This window comes from Mytilus californianus, unplaced genomic scaffold (genome assembly GCF_021869535.1).
Source record: "Mytilus californianus isolate M0D057914Y unplaced genomic scaffold, xbMytCali1.0.p SCAF_77, whole genome shotgun sequence".
In the NCBI taxonomy this organism is placed as follows: Eukaryota; Metazoa; Mollusca; class Bivalvia; order Mytilida; family Mytilidae; genus Mytilus; species Mytilus californianus.
In genome coordinates, this window is record NW_026262731.1 from 398,910 (window position 1) to 411,784 (window position 12,875).

The following is a 12,875-nucleotide window of genomic DNA, read 5'->3' on the forward strand; positions in this document are numbered from 1 at the left end:
GTTAAAACAAGGAATTGTATATTTTAGATATACAATTCCTTGGTTAAAATATGTGTATCCTTCTGCTGGAAAACATAGTGATACGTTCACAGACAGTAGATTTGTTCAAGATAAAAATTAAAAAAATTAGAATAACACAGTATAAATTTCATGTACACGAAACGATTTTTTTTAGGATTGATCTTCGTTACGAACGCTCAAAGTCGAACATTTGTAAGGGCCCGAAATCGAGATACAGTCTGTCTCATCTGTATACAGAACAGACACGGAAAAAAAATTAAGATTCCCCGTCACTGAGTCTTCATATTATACCCATCTAAGCTTTTGAAAGTTTATGCAGACGGAAAAGTTAAAAATAGTGGATCCTTAAGACATGTTATTTTGTACAAAATGAAAGCAGATCGAATGGTAAGAACGCGAATAATATAGAATACTAAGATGTTTGTGAAACTATAGTGCATTTTGAGCGGGTTGACGACTCAAGGTATACGTTCAGAACAGACATGGAATTATTTCGTGTTGTTTTCATATTATTTCCCGTACATTAGATCACAATGCCTATGCTATTATGTTACTGTTACACGCCATTATTCCGACAGTCCATTAGCCCGACAGCTCATTAGTCCGACGGCCCATTCTTCTGACAGCCCATTAGTCCAACAACCCAAGTCCGACAACCCAATAATCCAACAACCCATTGCTTCGACAGCCCAATAATCCGACAACCCATTAGTCCGACACTAAGAAATAATTATTGTGCGGCATCAGGGTAAAACAAAAAATGTCTGTCTGTATTATAACGTATATGTAATTACATATGTACAGAAATAATTACGTATATATGTACTATATGATAGGTATAGTTTGAATACTTTTTATATACTTAATTCAAAATCTGTATATACGTAATTAAAATTTGTGTATAGAGGTATATTATTCAATTATGTATTTTCGCGCCTTTTCGTATATACAGAAATCGTTTATGTATTTACAGAATTAAAAAAACGGATATACAGAACTATTTCTGTATGGATCGAATTCCGTATATACTGAATTATGACGTAACAATTTTTTTCATACGCAAATGCAGACTCAGTCTGACTATACAGAATTTTAATTAAGTATATATATACATAATTCAAATTATGTTATACAGGGAATTTTTTATACGGATTCTCATCAAACTATTTTCAACAAATTAGGCGGGGTCAGAATATGATTTGCATTATAAAATACAGAATCTATTCTATATATTGGATATTGTGTGGCTCCAATTTGCCCATATCTGACTTGTTTCCTTAGGGATTAGGTGGGCGTTTCTGTGTCTCATGTAAAACAACCTATGACTTTTAAAAAAAAAAATGATTGATTGGTTGATTGGTGATTGCTTTACGCTGCATCAGCACAAAAAGACTATATCGCGGCGAGAAAAAATCTTAAATTTGCTTAAAAGTGAGACAAACTGATGGATGCATTTTTTTTAACGCAACCTAAGGGATTCTACTGGGGCCCCTTATTGTGATGCATTAACATCAGTGTACATTTTACAAGATATTGTCAATAATAGCAGTATCTGTTTTCTTCAATATTCACATTTTGCAATTGACCTTCAGCATCACACGCTTTTTTCAGAAACATCTTTCAATCAGTTTAATTGAGGTCTGGAGCTGGCATGTCAGTAACTGCTAGTAGTCCATTGTTAATTTATGTATCATTGTCATTTTGCTTAGTTTCTTTTGTTTTCTATTCTGACATTGGACTCGGACTTCTTTTAAACTGAGTTTTACTGTGCATATTGCTGTGTGTTTCTTTATTCTACATTGGCTTGAGGTATAGGGGGAGGGTTGAGATCTCACAAAACATGTTTAGCCCCGCCGCATTATTGCACCTGTCCCAAGTCAGGAGCCTCTGGCCTTTGTTAGTCTTGTATGTTTTAAAATTTTAGTTCATTTGTATGTTTTGGAGTTTAGTATGAAGTCTATTTTCACTGAACTAGTACTCATTTTTATTTAGGGGCTAGCTGAGGCCCACCTCCGTGTGCAGGATTTTCTCGCTGCGTTGAAGACCCATTGGTGGCCTTCAATTGTTATCTGCTCTTTGGTAAGGTTGTTGTCTCTTTGACATATTCCCCATTTCCCCAGTTTACTCCAAAATTACAAAAAAATCTATACATTAGTGTTATGCACAGTCAGATTGCCTCAACAATTTTCTTGACTTAACCAATGAATGGCAGACAAACCAAGCGTTAGTCCAGGAGAAGGGAAATCATTTGACAAAGACTAACGCGGGACAAGAAAGACCCACAATGTCTTAGACACATGATTTTTTTATTAGTTGTTATTGGCTTTGAACTAGTATCAGTAACTGCGAGTACTCTCAGATCTGTACTTTGTGTTTTTGTTGTAATGAGGGATGTATTATAAATACCCTGCCACGTCAATTGTTTTGTTATAAATTAAGCTGTTAGTTTTCTCAATTGAATTGTTCCATATTTTTCATGTCGGGACCATTTATAGCATTATACGGTATGGAGTTTTCTCATTGTTGAAGGCCGTACGGTTGCCTATAATTGCTTACATCCACTTCATTTGAACTTTGGTGGTAGTTGTCTTATTCATTTTATTAGCAAGCAAACCACATATCCTTACTTTTATATTACACAAGAACAAACAGCCAATTAAATTCAATAAAGAAGTAGTCACAGTTTGCAACGGTCCAAGTTTGTTGTGGTCCGAGATGTCCCTATAGCTTGAAATAACCAGCACATAGAATATCTTATATTACCGTTTTCTGCAGCAGAAAACGGGAATACCAAGGCATCAACCATTTGTCTTTTATAAGGAGGGGGGGATGCATAATTTTTTTCTAGAGTCTATTTTTTTCTTTTAAATGCAAAGCAAAAAAAGGTTTTAAATAGTTTAAGTAATATTGGTAAGAAACAGTATTCATTCAACAGGTACACAGCATTCATATTAAATAATTTTTTGGGGCTTTATTTATGAATAATTTTTTTTTTTTCAAATCAAACAATTATGAAAAAAACATGCCCCCCCTCCCTCAAAAAAGATAAATGGTCGGTGACTTTAAGATTTACGAATTTAAGATGATTATAATGATTTAAGCTGATTGGGTGATCTAGGTTAAGATGCTGTACAACGTACCATTGACTGCTTTTTTTTTTAGAAATCACATGTAGTCCACCAAAGAACATTTCTATGATATTTCCATCAATTGGTCATTGCCATAAATTTTGCATAATCAGGGGATCACTGCATACAATCTATTTTAGGAAAAATAAAGGGCTCTGGATCTTTATAATAGATCTACAGCCCTGAAATTTCAAGAGGAAGTAGAAACTACATGTGAGTCATGAATTTTGTTTGAAACGTTCACAAAGATGGTGAAGGGCCTATAAAAAACTATACAGGTATAGAACCACTAATTCAGGCCCGGTCGGAAAGAACATACAAGAAAGTAGTACATATTTTAAACAAAATAGTTCCTACGCATAGCTGTATCTTTGTCTATAGTGGGAATGTTTGGGTAGTTTTAGTATCAAATGAAAGCTTGGGGACTTGGGATCACTGTAGAACCCTTGTTGAAAGTTTTATTTGAATAATAAAGAAGTATATGAAATTTTAATAGGAGGGCTCATTTGGCCTGTTGTTCAGATCAGAAGTTCCTGTTTTTGTACTATCAAACTTCCGGGAACCAGTACGCTCTAATATGCAATTAAAGGTATGTTGATTTTTTCAGCACAAGTCAGCATAAGGTACAGTTTTGACATGAAATAACTGCCACTTTATTTGAACTTCAGACAAAGTAGCCATTTATGCTTGAAATTGCAGAATTTAACATAGAAAGCAATGGGGCTATGAATTAGTGGTTTTATACCTACAGAACATATCAAACTCTTATGTTTTACTTGTGTTTGTATTGTTATTTTCTATGTACATATCTGGCTTTAATATATCTTGTTATTTTATACTCACTTTATCAGGACCCTTGCCCTCAATGGACTATTTGCTATCCCTGTTGTACATGCAATTGTACGCGTGTATCTTTCTGTCCTTTACAACCCAACAACAAGATGTCTCATTCGTCTGAAAATTTCAGGGCAGATAGATTTAAGCCTAATGAACATTTTTACTTAAATATACCTCAAAAATAGTGGTTGTAGAACATGTACAACTTATTATCTTTTTCTTAACAAAAATTGTACAGGTAATTAGTAATTACCTGTACAATTATATTTGTAGAAGTAATAACTTGTATGATGGCATCCTACAAGTAATTGCTCGTTCAAAGTTTTTGCAGAAGTAATAACTTGTACAAAATAATAACATGTACACAACGTCTTTCTCGTTTCTTCTGTAGATATCTATAATGAAAATAAAAATTGAAATATTTGTCTTCAAACAGAAATTTGGGAGTTCAAACAATTACAAAAAATATATTACAAGCTATGTTAAAGGCGGTATGGAAGTATAAATGAAAAATGAAAAAAAAATAATCATACTTTGCTAAAAATTTTAAATAATATACGAGGTTATAGCTCTTATAAAGTGCTTTTTGAATATCAAAAGAAAAAGTGGGACATCATACGTTTTTTTCGACAATAACATTTAATAGAAAATTGCTTGTAGATTCCTTTAAAAATTGTAGAATTTCTGAGTTACCTCCCCTTAATACGCTTAGATAAAATAATGATTAAGCATTTTACTTATTGAGGTGCTTAAATGAATCCTGGACGCACAATTTTTTTTAGATGCATCATATCATTAACCTGTGCATCCATAGGACGCGTCCTGGTCCTGCTGAGTCCTAGCATTATCAAGATTATCCTTTAGCTGTTAAATAGTATTTAAAAATATGCTTGTCAATATGTTGTCAATATTGTTTTTAACCAGAAATTGATTTCACTAATTATCATGCATGCTTGCAATAATGGTAAATTCCTAGAGAAACACAAAATGGTGATACAATTTAACCAGGCACATAATCACATAGTAAGGCCACACCAATTTAATTCCTTGTTCAACGGACCCGCCCGCACATAATTTTTTCTAGAGAGATTTTTTTTTTTTTTTTAATATTCCCACTTCCCGCATGCGGAAAAGTAATCGTGTATATTTCCCGTGCCGTTTTTTGTTGTTGTAAAAAGATATTAATATTGGTTTCCTTCCCCCTTACTTACATTCCCCTGCAAAATCATGCTGATTTTCGTTTTTAGAATAAAGTATGCAGAACTTCTGAAAGAAGTGTTGCCTTCAACTGCAACATTGTTTGCCGGCGGAATAAAACTATCCAAACCCACTGAATGGTCCGGGTACACAGTTATCGTCCTTTGATTTTCGTTGTCCACGAATATAGTCCCCAGTGTGGACAGTGTGTTACTTGTCGATTTTTTTTATACCCCTTTCTCCATGTTTTATGACTCAAATAGTAAGTAGGGGGGTGAAATGACACTGTAAAAAAATTTGGGTCATGAATTTTAAAGTAAAGTAGTGATTTGGTCCAGCTGAAAAATGTTAAAAATTAGCACTTCGGAAGCTGTCAAAAGATTTGAAGACCCCCTTAACATGAAATTGTCCATATTTTGAGTTAGAGCTGATGAAGTTTTCTATAATTTTGATATAATTTGTCCCAAAAGTAGTACAACACACTGTAAAAATATTATTGAGAAAGCGCAGGTGGGATTTTTTTAATTTTCATTTATTGTCTAAAAGAAATGCACTACGAAATAACTGTGTACTCTGACCTAAGAGGTGAAATCAGGAAATATAGAATCTGTACTTTGGCAACTTCCCTGAATGATTTGATGGTGTCAATTTATCAAATAGCATAAAACTAAAGGATTTAATATGATAGAATTTCTGCAAAAATTACCAATTTTGGTATTTTATGGTCAAAATAAGCATTTCATAGCTTTTTCAATTTTGATGCATAAGTGGCATTCTGACTTTCTATCTGACAGGTTTTTATGTGTCAATATTTGTGTTTCTATGCTTCAATCCGTTGTATTACTCATTTGTGAACTCTGAATCTACAGAAAAGAAGATTATCTCAGACAATATGTGCAAAATGTGTTGTATATATATATATGATCCTCGTCTAACGCCCTGTTTGGATCAAGTTAAATGTGAGGAGCTTGGAACATAAAAGTTGAAGTCCATTATAAAGACCTCACTTAATTTGTATAAAAAGCGCTTAACAATGTCTTTTGTACCTGTCTTATGTCACATAATATCTTTCTTTTCTTCTGTAGGATAGCAAGTGGTTCAAATATAAGCCTGTTGAGACTAAAATTGCATGCATGTTTTTCACTAAAAAGTGAAAAATCTTTGTATCAGACCATACTGTCTGCAAAAAAAGTTGAATGCAAGAGTCTTTTTGTGCTCAGAATTATTGTATCATGTCACCTGAGTAAAGAAATGATAGAAAAGACACAAAATTTTATTTCCTATAGCTTCAATATGCATTTTTAAATGTAAATATGTGATACGGCCTAAATTGACCCTAAATTATTTTCAGTCTTACTTGGCCTAAGACCCTTTTAAACTAATGTGATATGTTATTTGTAAGTTTTCTTTCCATTTAAAGTACATTAAATACATACGTAAGGATTATTTATAACCAAAAAGCTTTACAAATTTAAAATTGCTGGAAAATATTACATCTTCATGTAAGGCTCCCCTTCATTGGAAAACCTCCATTTTTAGCCACAGGCTCATATAAATTTGACTTTTTAATAATTATGATAAGTCTGATAAATCAAATGAGTACTCTATTGCTTTTAATACATAATAAATTATATATTAAGGCATTTCAAAAGTATTCTTTTGCAATATTTTAATTTTTTAAGCCCCAAATGTTGATAGTTGATAAAATTTTTCAATTTTAACGTCTAAATTTAACATGCAAAGTTGAATATAGAATTAGTCATATTGTCTATAATATAAATCCTATTGCCATGAAACTTTGTAAGCAGTCTTATAAATTAATAAGCTTTGGTCATACCAAGTTTCATTAAGATTGGTCAACTTTTTCTACCCTATTAGGTCCAGTTCACAGTTATCGTCCTTTGATTTTTGTTGTCCACGAATACAGTCCCTAGTGTGGACAGTGTGTTACTTGTCGATTTTTTTTATACCCCTTCCAAATTTATTTCTCCATGTTTCATGACTCAAATAGTAAGTAGGGGGGTGAAATGACACTGTAAAAAAATTTGGGTCATGAATTTTAAAGTAAAGTAGTGATTTGGTCCAGCTGAAAAATGTTAAAAATTAGCACTTCGGAAACTGTCAAAAGATTTGAAGACCCCCTTAACATGAAATTGTCCATATTTTGAGTTACAGCCGATGAAGTTTTCTATAATTTTGATATAATTTGTCCCAAAAGTAGTACAACACACTGTAAAAATATTATTGAGAAAGCGCAGGTGGGATTTTTTTTATTTTCATTTATTGTCTAAAAGAAATGCACTATGAAATAACTGTGTACTTGGACCGAATGTCTATGCACCTATCCTGAGTCAGGAGCCTGTTGTTCAGTAGTTGTGGTTTGTTGGTGTGGTCCATAGTTATTTCTCCGTTTGTATATAGATTAGATCATTGGTTTTCCTGTTTGAATTGTTTTACACTAGTAATTTTGGGGTCCTTTATAGCTTGCTGTTTGGTCTAGGCCAAAGCTCTGTGTTGAAGGCCGTACTATGACCTGTAATTGTATTAACTCTAAATACATTATCAGGTTGGGAACAATCTTCCAAATGAATAATCCCTTAAATGAAAGACTGTCCCTCATTTTACTGTTGTAGAAAAGAAAACAGAAAAAACGTATATTTTTTAACCTAAAAGGGGGGAAAATTCATCATATTTGGAACAACTTTTCTAAAAGAGGGGTCCACTTATTTTTAATAATAAAGAAGATATATATAATTAAAGTCCATGCAGGACTATTAAAGGTGTCAGACCACCAATTAAAAGTCCCTATCTGTTCAACCAAAATTTGCAATTTTCACAGCTTTCTAAATTTTTTACCTTAAGTTTAATTTCTGGAAATCCTAAATTAGTATACTATGGAGTGCATTAATCCTCACTGTTGAATGCAAACTCATAGACTAGTTAATTTTGGCTCAAAATGGTCTTAATATATTTCTCTTTCACCAAAAGTTTCATTTCTGCCAATTTGTTGGTTAGTTTAAGTAAACAATGACATCAAATGCACTATTTTTTGTCCGAGTAGGCCTACTTTCACATACGTTCTAAATTGGAGGGAGTAATTGGTGGTCTGTCACCTAAAGAGCCAAAAAAGTTGATCAGAAATCTTTTGTTTTTCTTTATTCTTAATCCATAGTCAATTTGTAGTTAAAAACATCCTATCTGAGCATAATGCGACTTATATTACAAATTTTACAGCTCAATTTAAACTGACTGTAATGTATGATTTTTTTAGAAAATACTTGAAAATTTCATTTTGGACTACAGGAACATAAACTTTCAATATCAAGATCAGTTTGTGTTGATTTTTCCTTGCTTGTTCTACTGCTTTAAAGACTTTCCACAATTTTTGCAATGAGTTTAGTAAAAAATCCAAGGTATTGAAGAGTCAAGGAATATTGACCCCCCTTTTTTTCACCTGGTGTCAGTAATGGGACTATTAATTGATCAAAAGTGCAGTCATGGTCATTAAATTGTTTTATTTACTATCAGTCAATAAAATTTAAGATACAAAAATTTTATTTGAGATAATAAATGGGATTTTTGTGAGTTTATGCAGTGTTTACATCAGGCTATGTTATCTGCCAAATACATGGTATGACACAATGATATAAGGGGTAAAAATCAAATAATTTCATTAAATCTTCATGACAACAATTTTTGTTGGGTAGTAAACAACCGATGTTTTCATGTTTAACACCATAGAAACAACTTACTGTGCATTTATAACAATTTTGGACATTTTTTTATATGAAAGCATATTGTCAGGTTGGGAAAAGCTAAAAATAGCACAAATTCAGGTTTAAGGCTGTTAATTTGCAATATGTGACTTTTTGACCCAAAAAAGATTGAAATGTGGCTACTATCATTTCAAATGATCAGTTAAGACAAAAAAAATCAATTGTTTTCTGATTTTGGGGTTTAACCGCAATTTCCCTTTAAAGGTGTCAGACCACCAATTAAAAGTCCCTATCTGTTCAACCAAAGTTTGCAATTTTCACAGCTTTCTAAATATTTTACCTTAAGTTTAATTTCATAGAAACCAGGTATATCCTGAATTGTACATGTATCAGCTTTCTACATGCCAATTTTCAACATACCTTTAAAATCATATAAGAAAGAAGAGACCTCCCGAATAGAGGTACCACTAAAAATAACCCCTGGTTTTCTGGAAATCTTAAATTAGTATACTATGGAGTGCATTAATCCTCACTGTTGAATGCAAACTCATAGACAAGTAAATTTTGGCTCAAAATGGTCTTAATATAATTCTCTTTCACCAAAAGTTTCATTTTTGCCAATTTGTTGGTTAGTTTAAGTAAACAATGACATCAAATGCACTATTTTTTGTCCGAGTAGGCCTACTTTCACATACGTTCTAAATTGTAGGGAGTAATTGGTGGTCTGACACCTATTACAAAATTCTTGGACATGTTTTGACCATATAATACCAGATATATGTATAGTTCTTTGGGAAAAGGTTCTTCGAATGATATAAATATGTGCCCTTTTGAACTAGAAAGTGGTTTTTACAAAAAAAAAAATACTGTATATCACTTGAAATGTACTCCTCCTAAAAAAAAGAGTTATTACATTGAGAGATTACCCATCTTTTGAGGGGTTGTTCCCAACCTGATTATGACTTGGATGGAGAATTGTCTCATTGGCACTCATACCACATATTATTTATATACAAAGTGCCAAAAAGAAAAAATAGACAAAGAACTAAAATGAGAACACCAAAACGACAGAGACACAGACAACCATCATATAACATAAAGAACTAAAATGTACACAGCAGTTCCTGCTTCTTGCAAGACAGCCACCATGTTGCTAGTTAGAAGTCATGTCTGTAAAGGAGGAAAGACATCTATGACAATTCAATGGAGATCATTTAAAGCAGTTGAAGTAATTATTCAATTATCTTTCTTGGTGAACAGGAAAGAAAAAAAAACACTTCATAAATTAAAGAAATGTCAAAGTACAAGTGGTAAATCAAGTTTTATACCATCGTGTTTTGATCAATATTGTCAAAACCTATATATGTTTACGAAATAAATATATTCACTCGCCTTTACTTTTCAAGCTTCGCCTCAAAAATTTGCAAATTAAAGTTTTTTTTATTAAAATTTTCCAACCCGCTCGCCCCAATTTTTGGAGTCGAAAAAAAAACGGTAGAACAAGAATTTAATTGGTGTGGTCTAATAGCTCATGCCATCAAACCAGAAATCTGAAGAAAATTGAAATTTGTTTTCCATTTCACACCTTTAACAGCAATATAGTTGTCAAAGAGGCCAATTAATCATTGAATGATTGCAAACCAATGTACTTAAATAAATAATTATGTTGTGCAACTCTTTTTATAGGTCATTAGAGGAAATCAGATCTAATTAATAGTTTTCCGCTTGTCAATAAAAAATTATATGTTAATTCTATTTGTCCAATACCTTCATTTAATTGTCTAGGTCAATCTGACAAACAGTAATATCAAGCCCTATCCATACACCTTTTCTCCTTCCTGCCCATTTGTTTCATTCTGGAACAGCCCTTAATGTTTAATTACACCCCATGCAACGAAGTTGCGGAAGGTATAATGTTTTTCAGCTGTCCATCCATCCGTCCATCTGGACGTACGTACGTACGTACGTCCAAAAATTGGTTTCCGTTCTCTAACTTCAGTTTTCCTCAACCAAATGTTATGAAACTTATACACAATGCTTATTACCACAAAACACATATCAAGGTTGAATTTTGGTGGCGTCACTGTAACTGTTCCAGAGTTATGCTCCTTTACAAATGGAAAAATTGCTGAATTTTTTCTTTACCGTTCTCTAACTTTAGTTTGCCTCAACCAAATATTATGAAACTAATGTGCAAGGCTTATTACCACAAAATACAGATCAAGTTTGAATTTTGGTAGCATCTTTTTTTCTGTTCTAGAGTAATGCCCCTTTACAATGGGCAAAATTGCTGAATTTTTCGTTTCCGTTCTCTAAGTTCAGTTTGCCTCAACCAAATGTTGTGAAACTTATACACAATACTTATTACCACAAAACTCAGATCAAGTACAAATTTGGGTAGTGTCACTTTTACTGTTCTTCATTTATGTCCCTTTATAACTTTATATGATATGCAAGCGGGGGCATCATCTGTGTCACATGGACATATTCCCCATTTATTTTTCTAGGAGTTATGCCCCTTTAACTTAGAATTTGGCCAGTCCTGTTCTTGTCATCGCAACTCCTCTGAAACCGCACAACAGAATTTCATGAAACTGAAGATAATAAGGACATGTTACTATGCAGATATTCATATCAACAGGAAATTACGATTCAATTTTTTTCTAGAAGTTATGCCCCTTTAACTTAAAATTTTGGCCAAAATATACTTTGTCATCACAACTCCTCTGAAACCACACAACAGAATTTCATGTAAATTTGTAGATAATAAGGACATATTATGTAGATGTGCATATCCACAGGAAATTATGATTCAATTTTTTTCTAGGAGTTATGCCCCTTTGAACTTAATTTTGGTCTAAATATACTACTGCAACAGTTTGTAATCGCAACTCCTCTGAAACCACACAAGACAATTTCATGAAACTTTGTAGTTAATGAGAACATAATATGTAAATGTGCATATTCACAAGAAAATTTTTATCAGTTTACTTTTCAGTTTGTTTTGTAGAGTTATGAGTCTTTGAACTTAGGAATCTGTTGAGATTTTGTTTGTCCAGTGACAATGTGGGGGCTTTGGGGTATGTGAGCGTGCTCACAAAGGTTCTTTAATTATACATGCGATGTACATGTACATAAAACAGTACTTCATATTTTTTGGCCCCATTTGGTGATCTCTCATCTTATCCTATATATATACACAGATATGTATATTCTTTAAATTAAATCAATATGATTCAGAAATTTCTAAAATAATTTTGAAATTGCTCAAACATATAAAATGTATTAAAATGAAATATTTTTTATACAGGACAAGGAAAAGTGAACGTGCCCAAATCAAAGGCCAGAAAAATGTAAGTATTAATAAATGAGTCATAACAACAGTGTAGGTGTGTTCAATTAACAAATTTTTACTAAAAGTACTTGAAAACATATTAAAAAGTGGATCTTAAAAATGCATAATTTCAAAATAATTTCATTTTTATGCACCACCTTGGGGTATATGTTTTTTCTGTCTGTGCATCCATTCATTTGTCCGTCCGTCCATCCGTACGTCCGTTCGTCTGTCCCGCTTTAGGTTAAAGTTTTTAGTCAAGGTATTTGTTAATGAAGTTGAAGTCCAATCAACTTGAAACTTGGTACACATGATATGATCTTTCTAATTTTAATGCCAGATTAGAGCTTTGACTTCAATTTCACGGTCCACTGAAGATAGAAAATGATACTGCTAGTGGGGCATCTGTGTAACCTGTATACTATGGACACATTCTTGTTTGTGTGTGTTATCTAGGTTATTAGTCTTCATCCTCTGCCAATTTTTAGCTCACCGGGGCCCTAAGGGCCCCATGTGAGCTTATGCCATCACTTGGCGTCCGTCGTCGTCCGTTGTCTGTCGTTGTTGTCTGTCGTCGTCGTCTATCGTCGTCTGTCGTCATCGTAAACTATTTAAAAAATCTTCTCCTCTGAAACTACTGGG

The 12,875-nt window shown here is 32.9% G+C and overlaps 1 long non-coding RNA gene across 1 annotated transcript in view; it reads left to right on the forward strand.

Annotated features, from left to right (window-relative positions):
* The first annotated feature begins 335 nt into the window (after window positions 1-335).
* Window positions 336-12,875, forward strand: part of LOC127710415 (uncharacterized) — a 31,244-nt gene continuing 18,704 nt past the window's right edge. The window contains exons 1-2 of the long non-coding RNA XR_007986176.1: window positions 336-408; window positions 12,210-12,252. This is a non-coding gene — a long non-coding RNA (uncharacterized LOC127710415). The remainder of the gene's footprint in view (window positions 409-12,209; window positions 12,253-12,875) is intronic.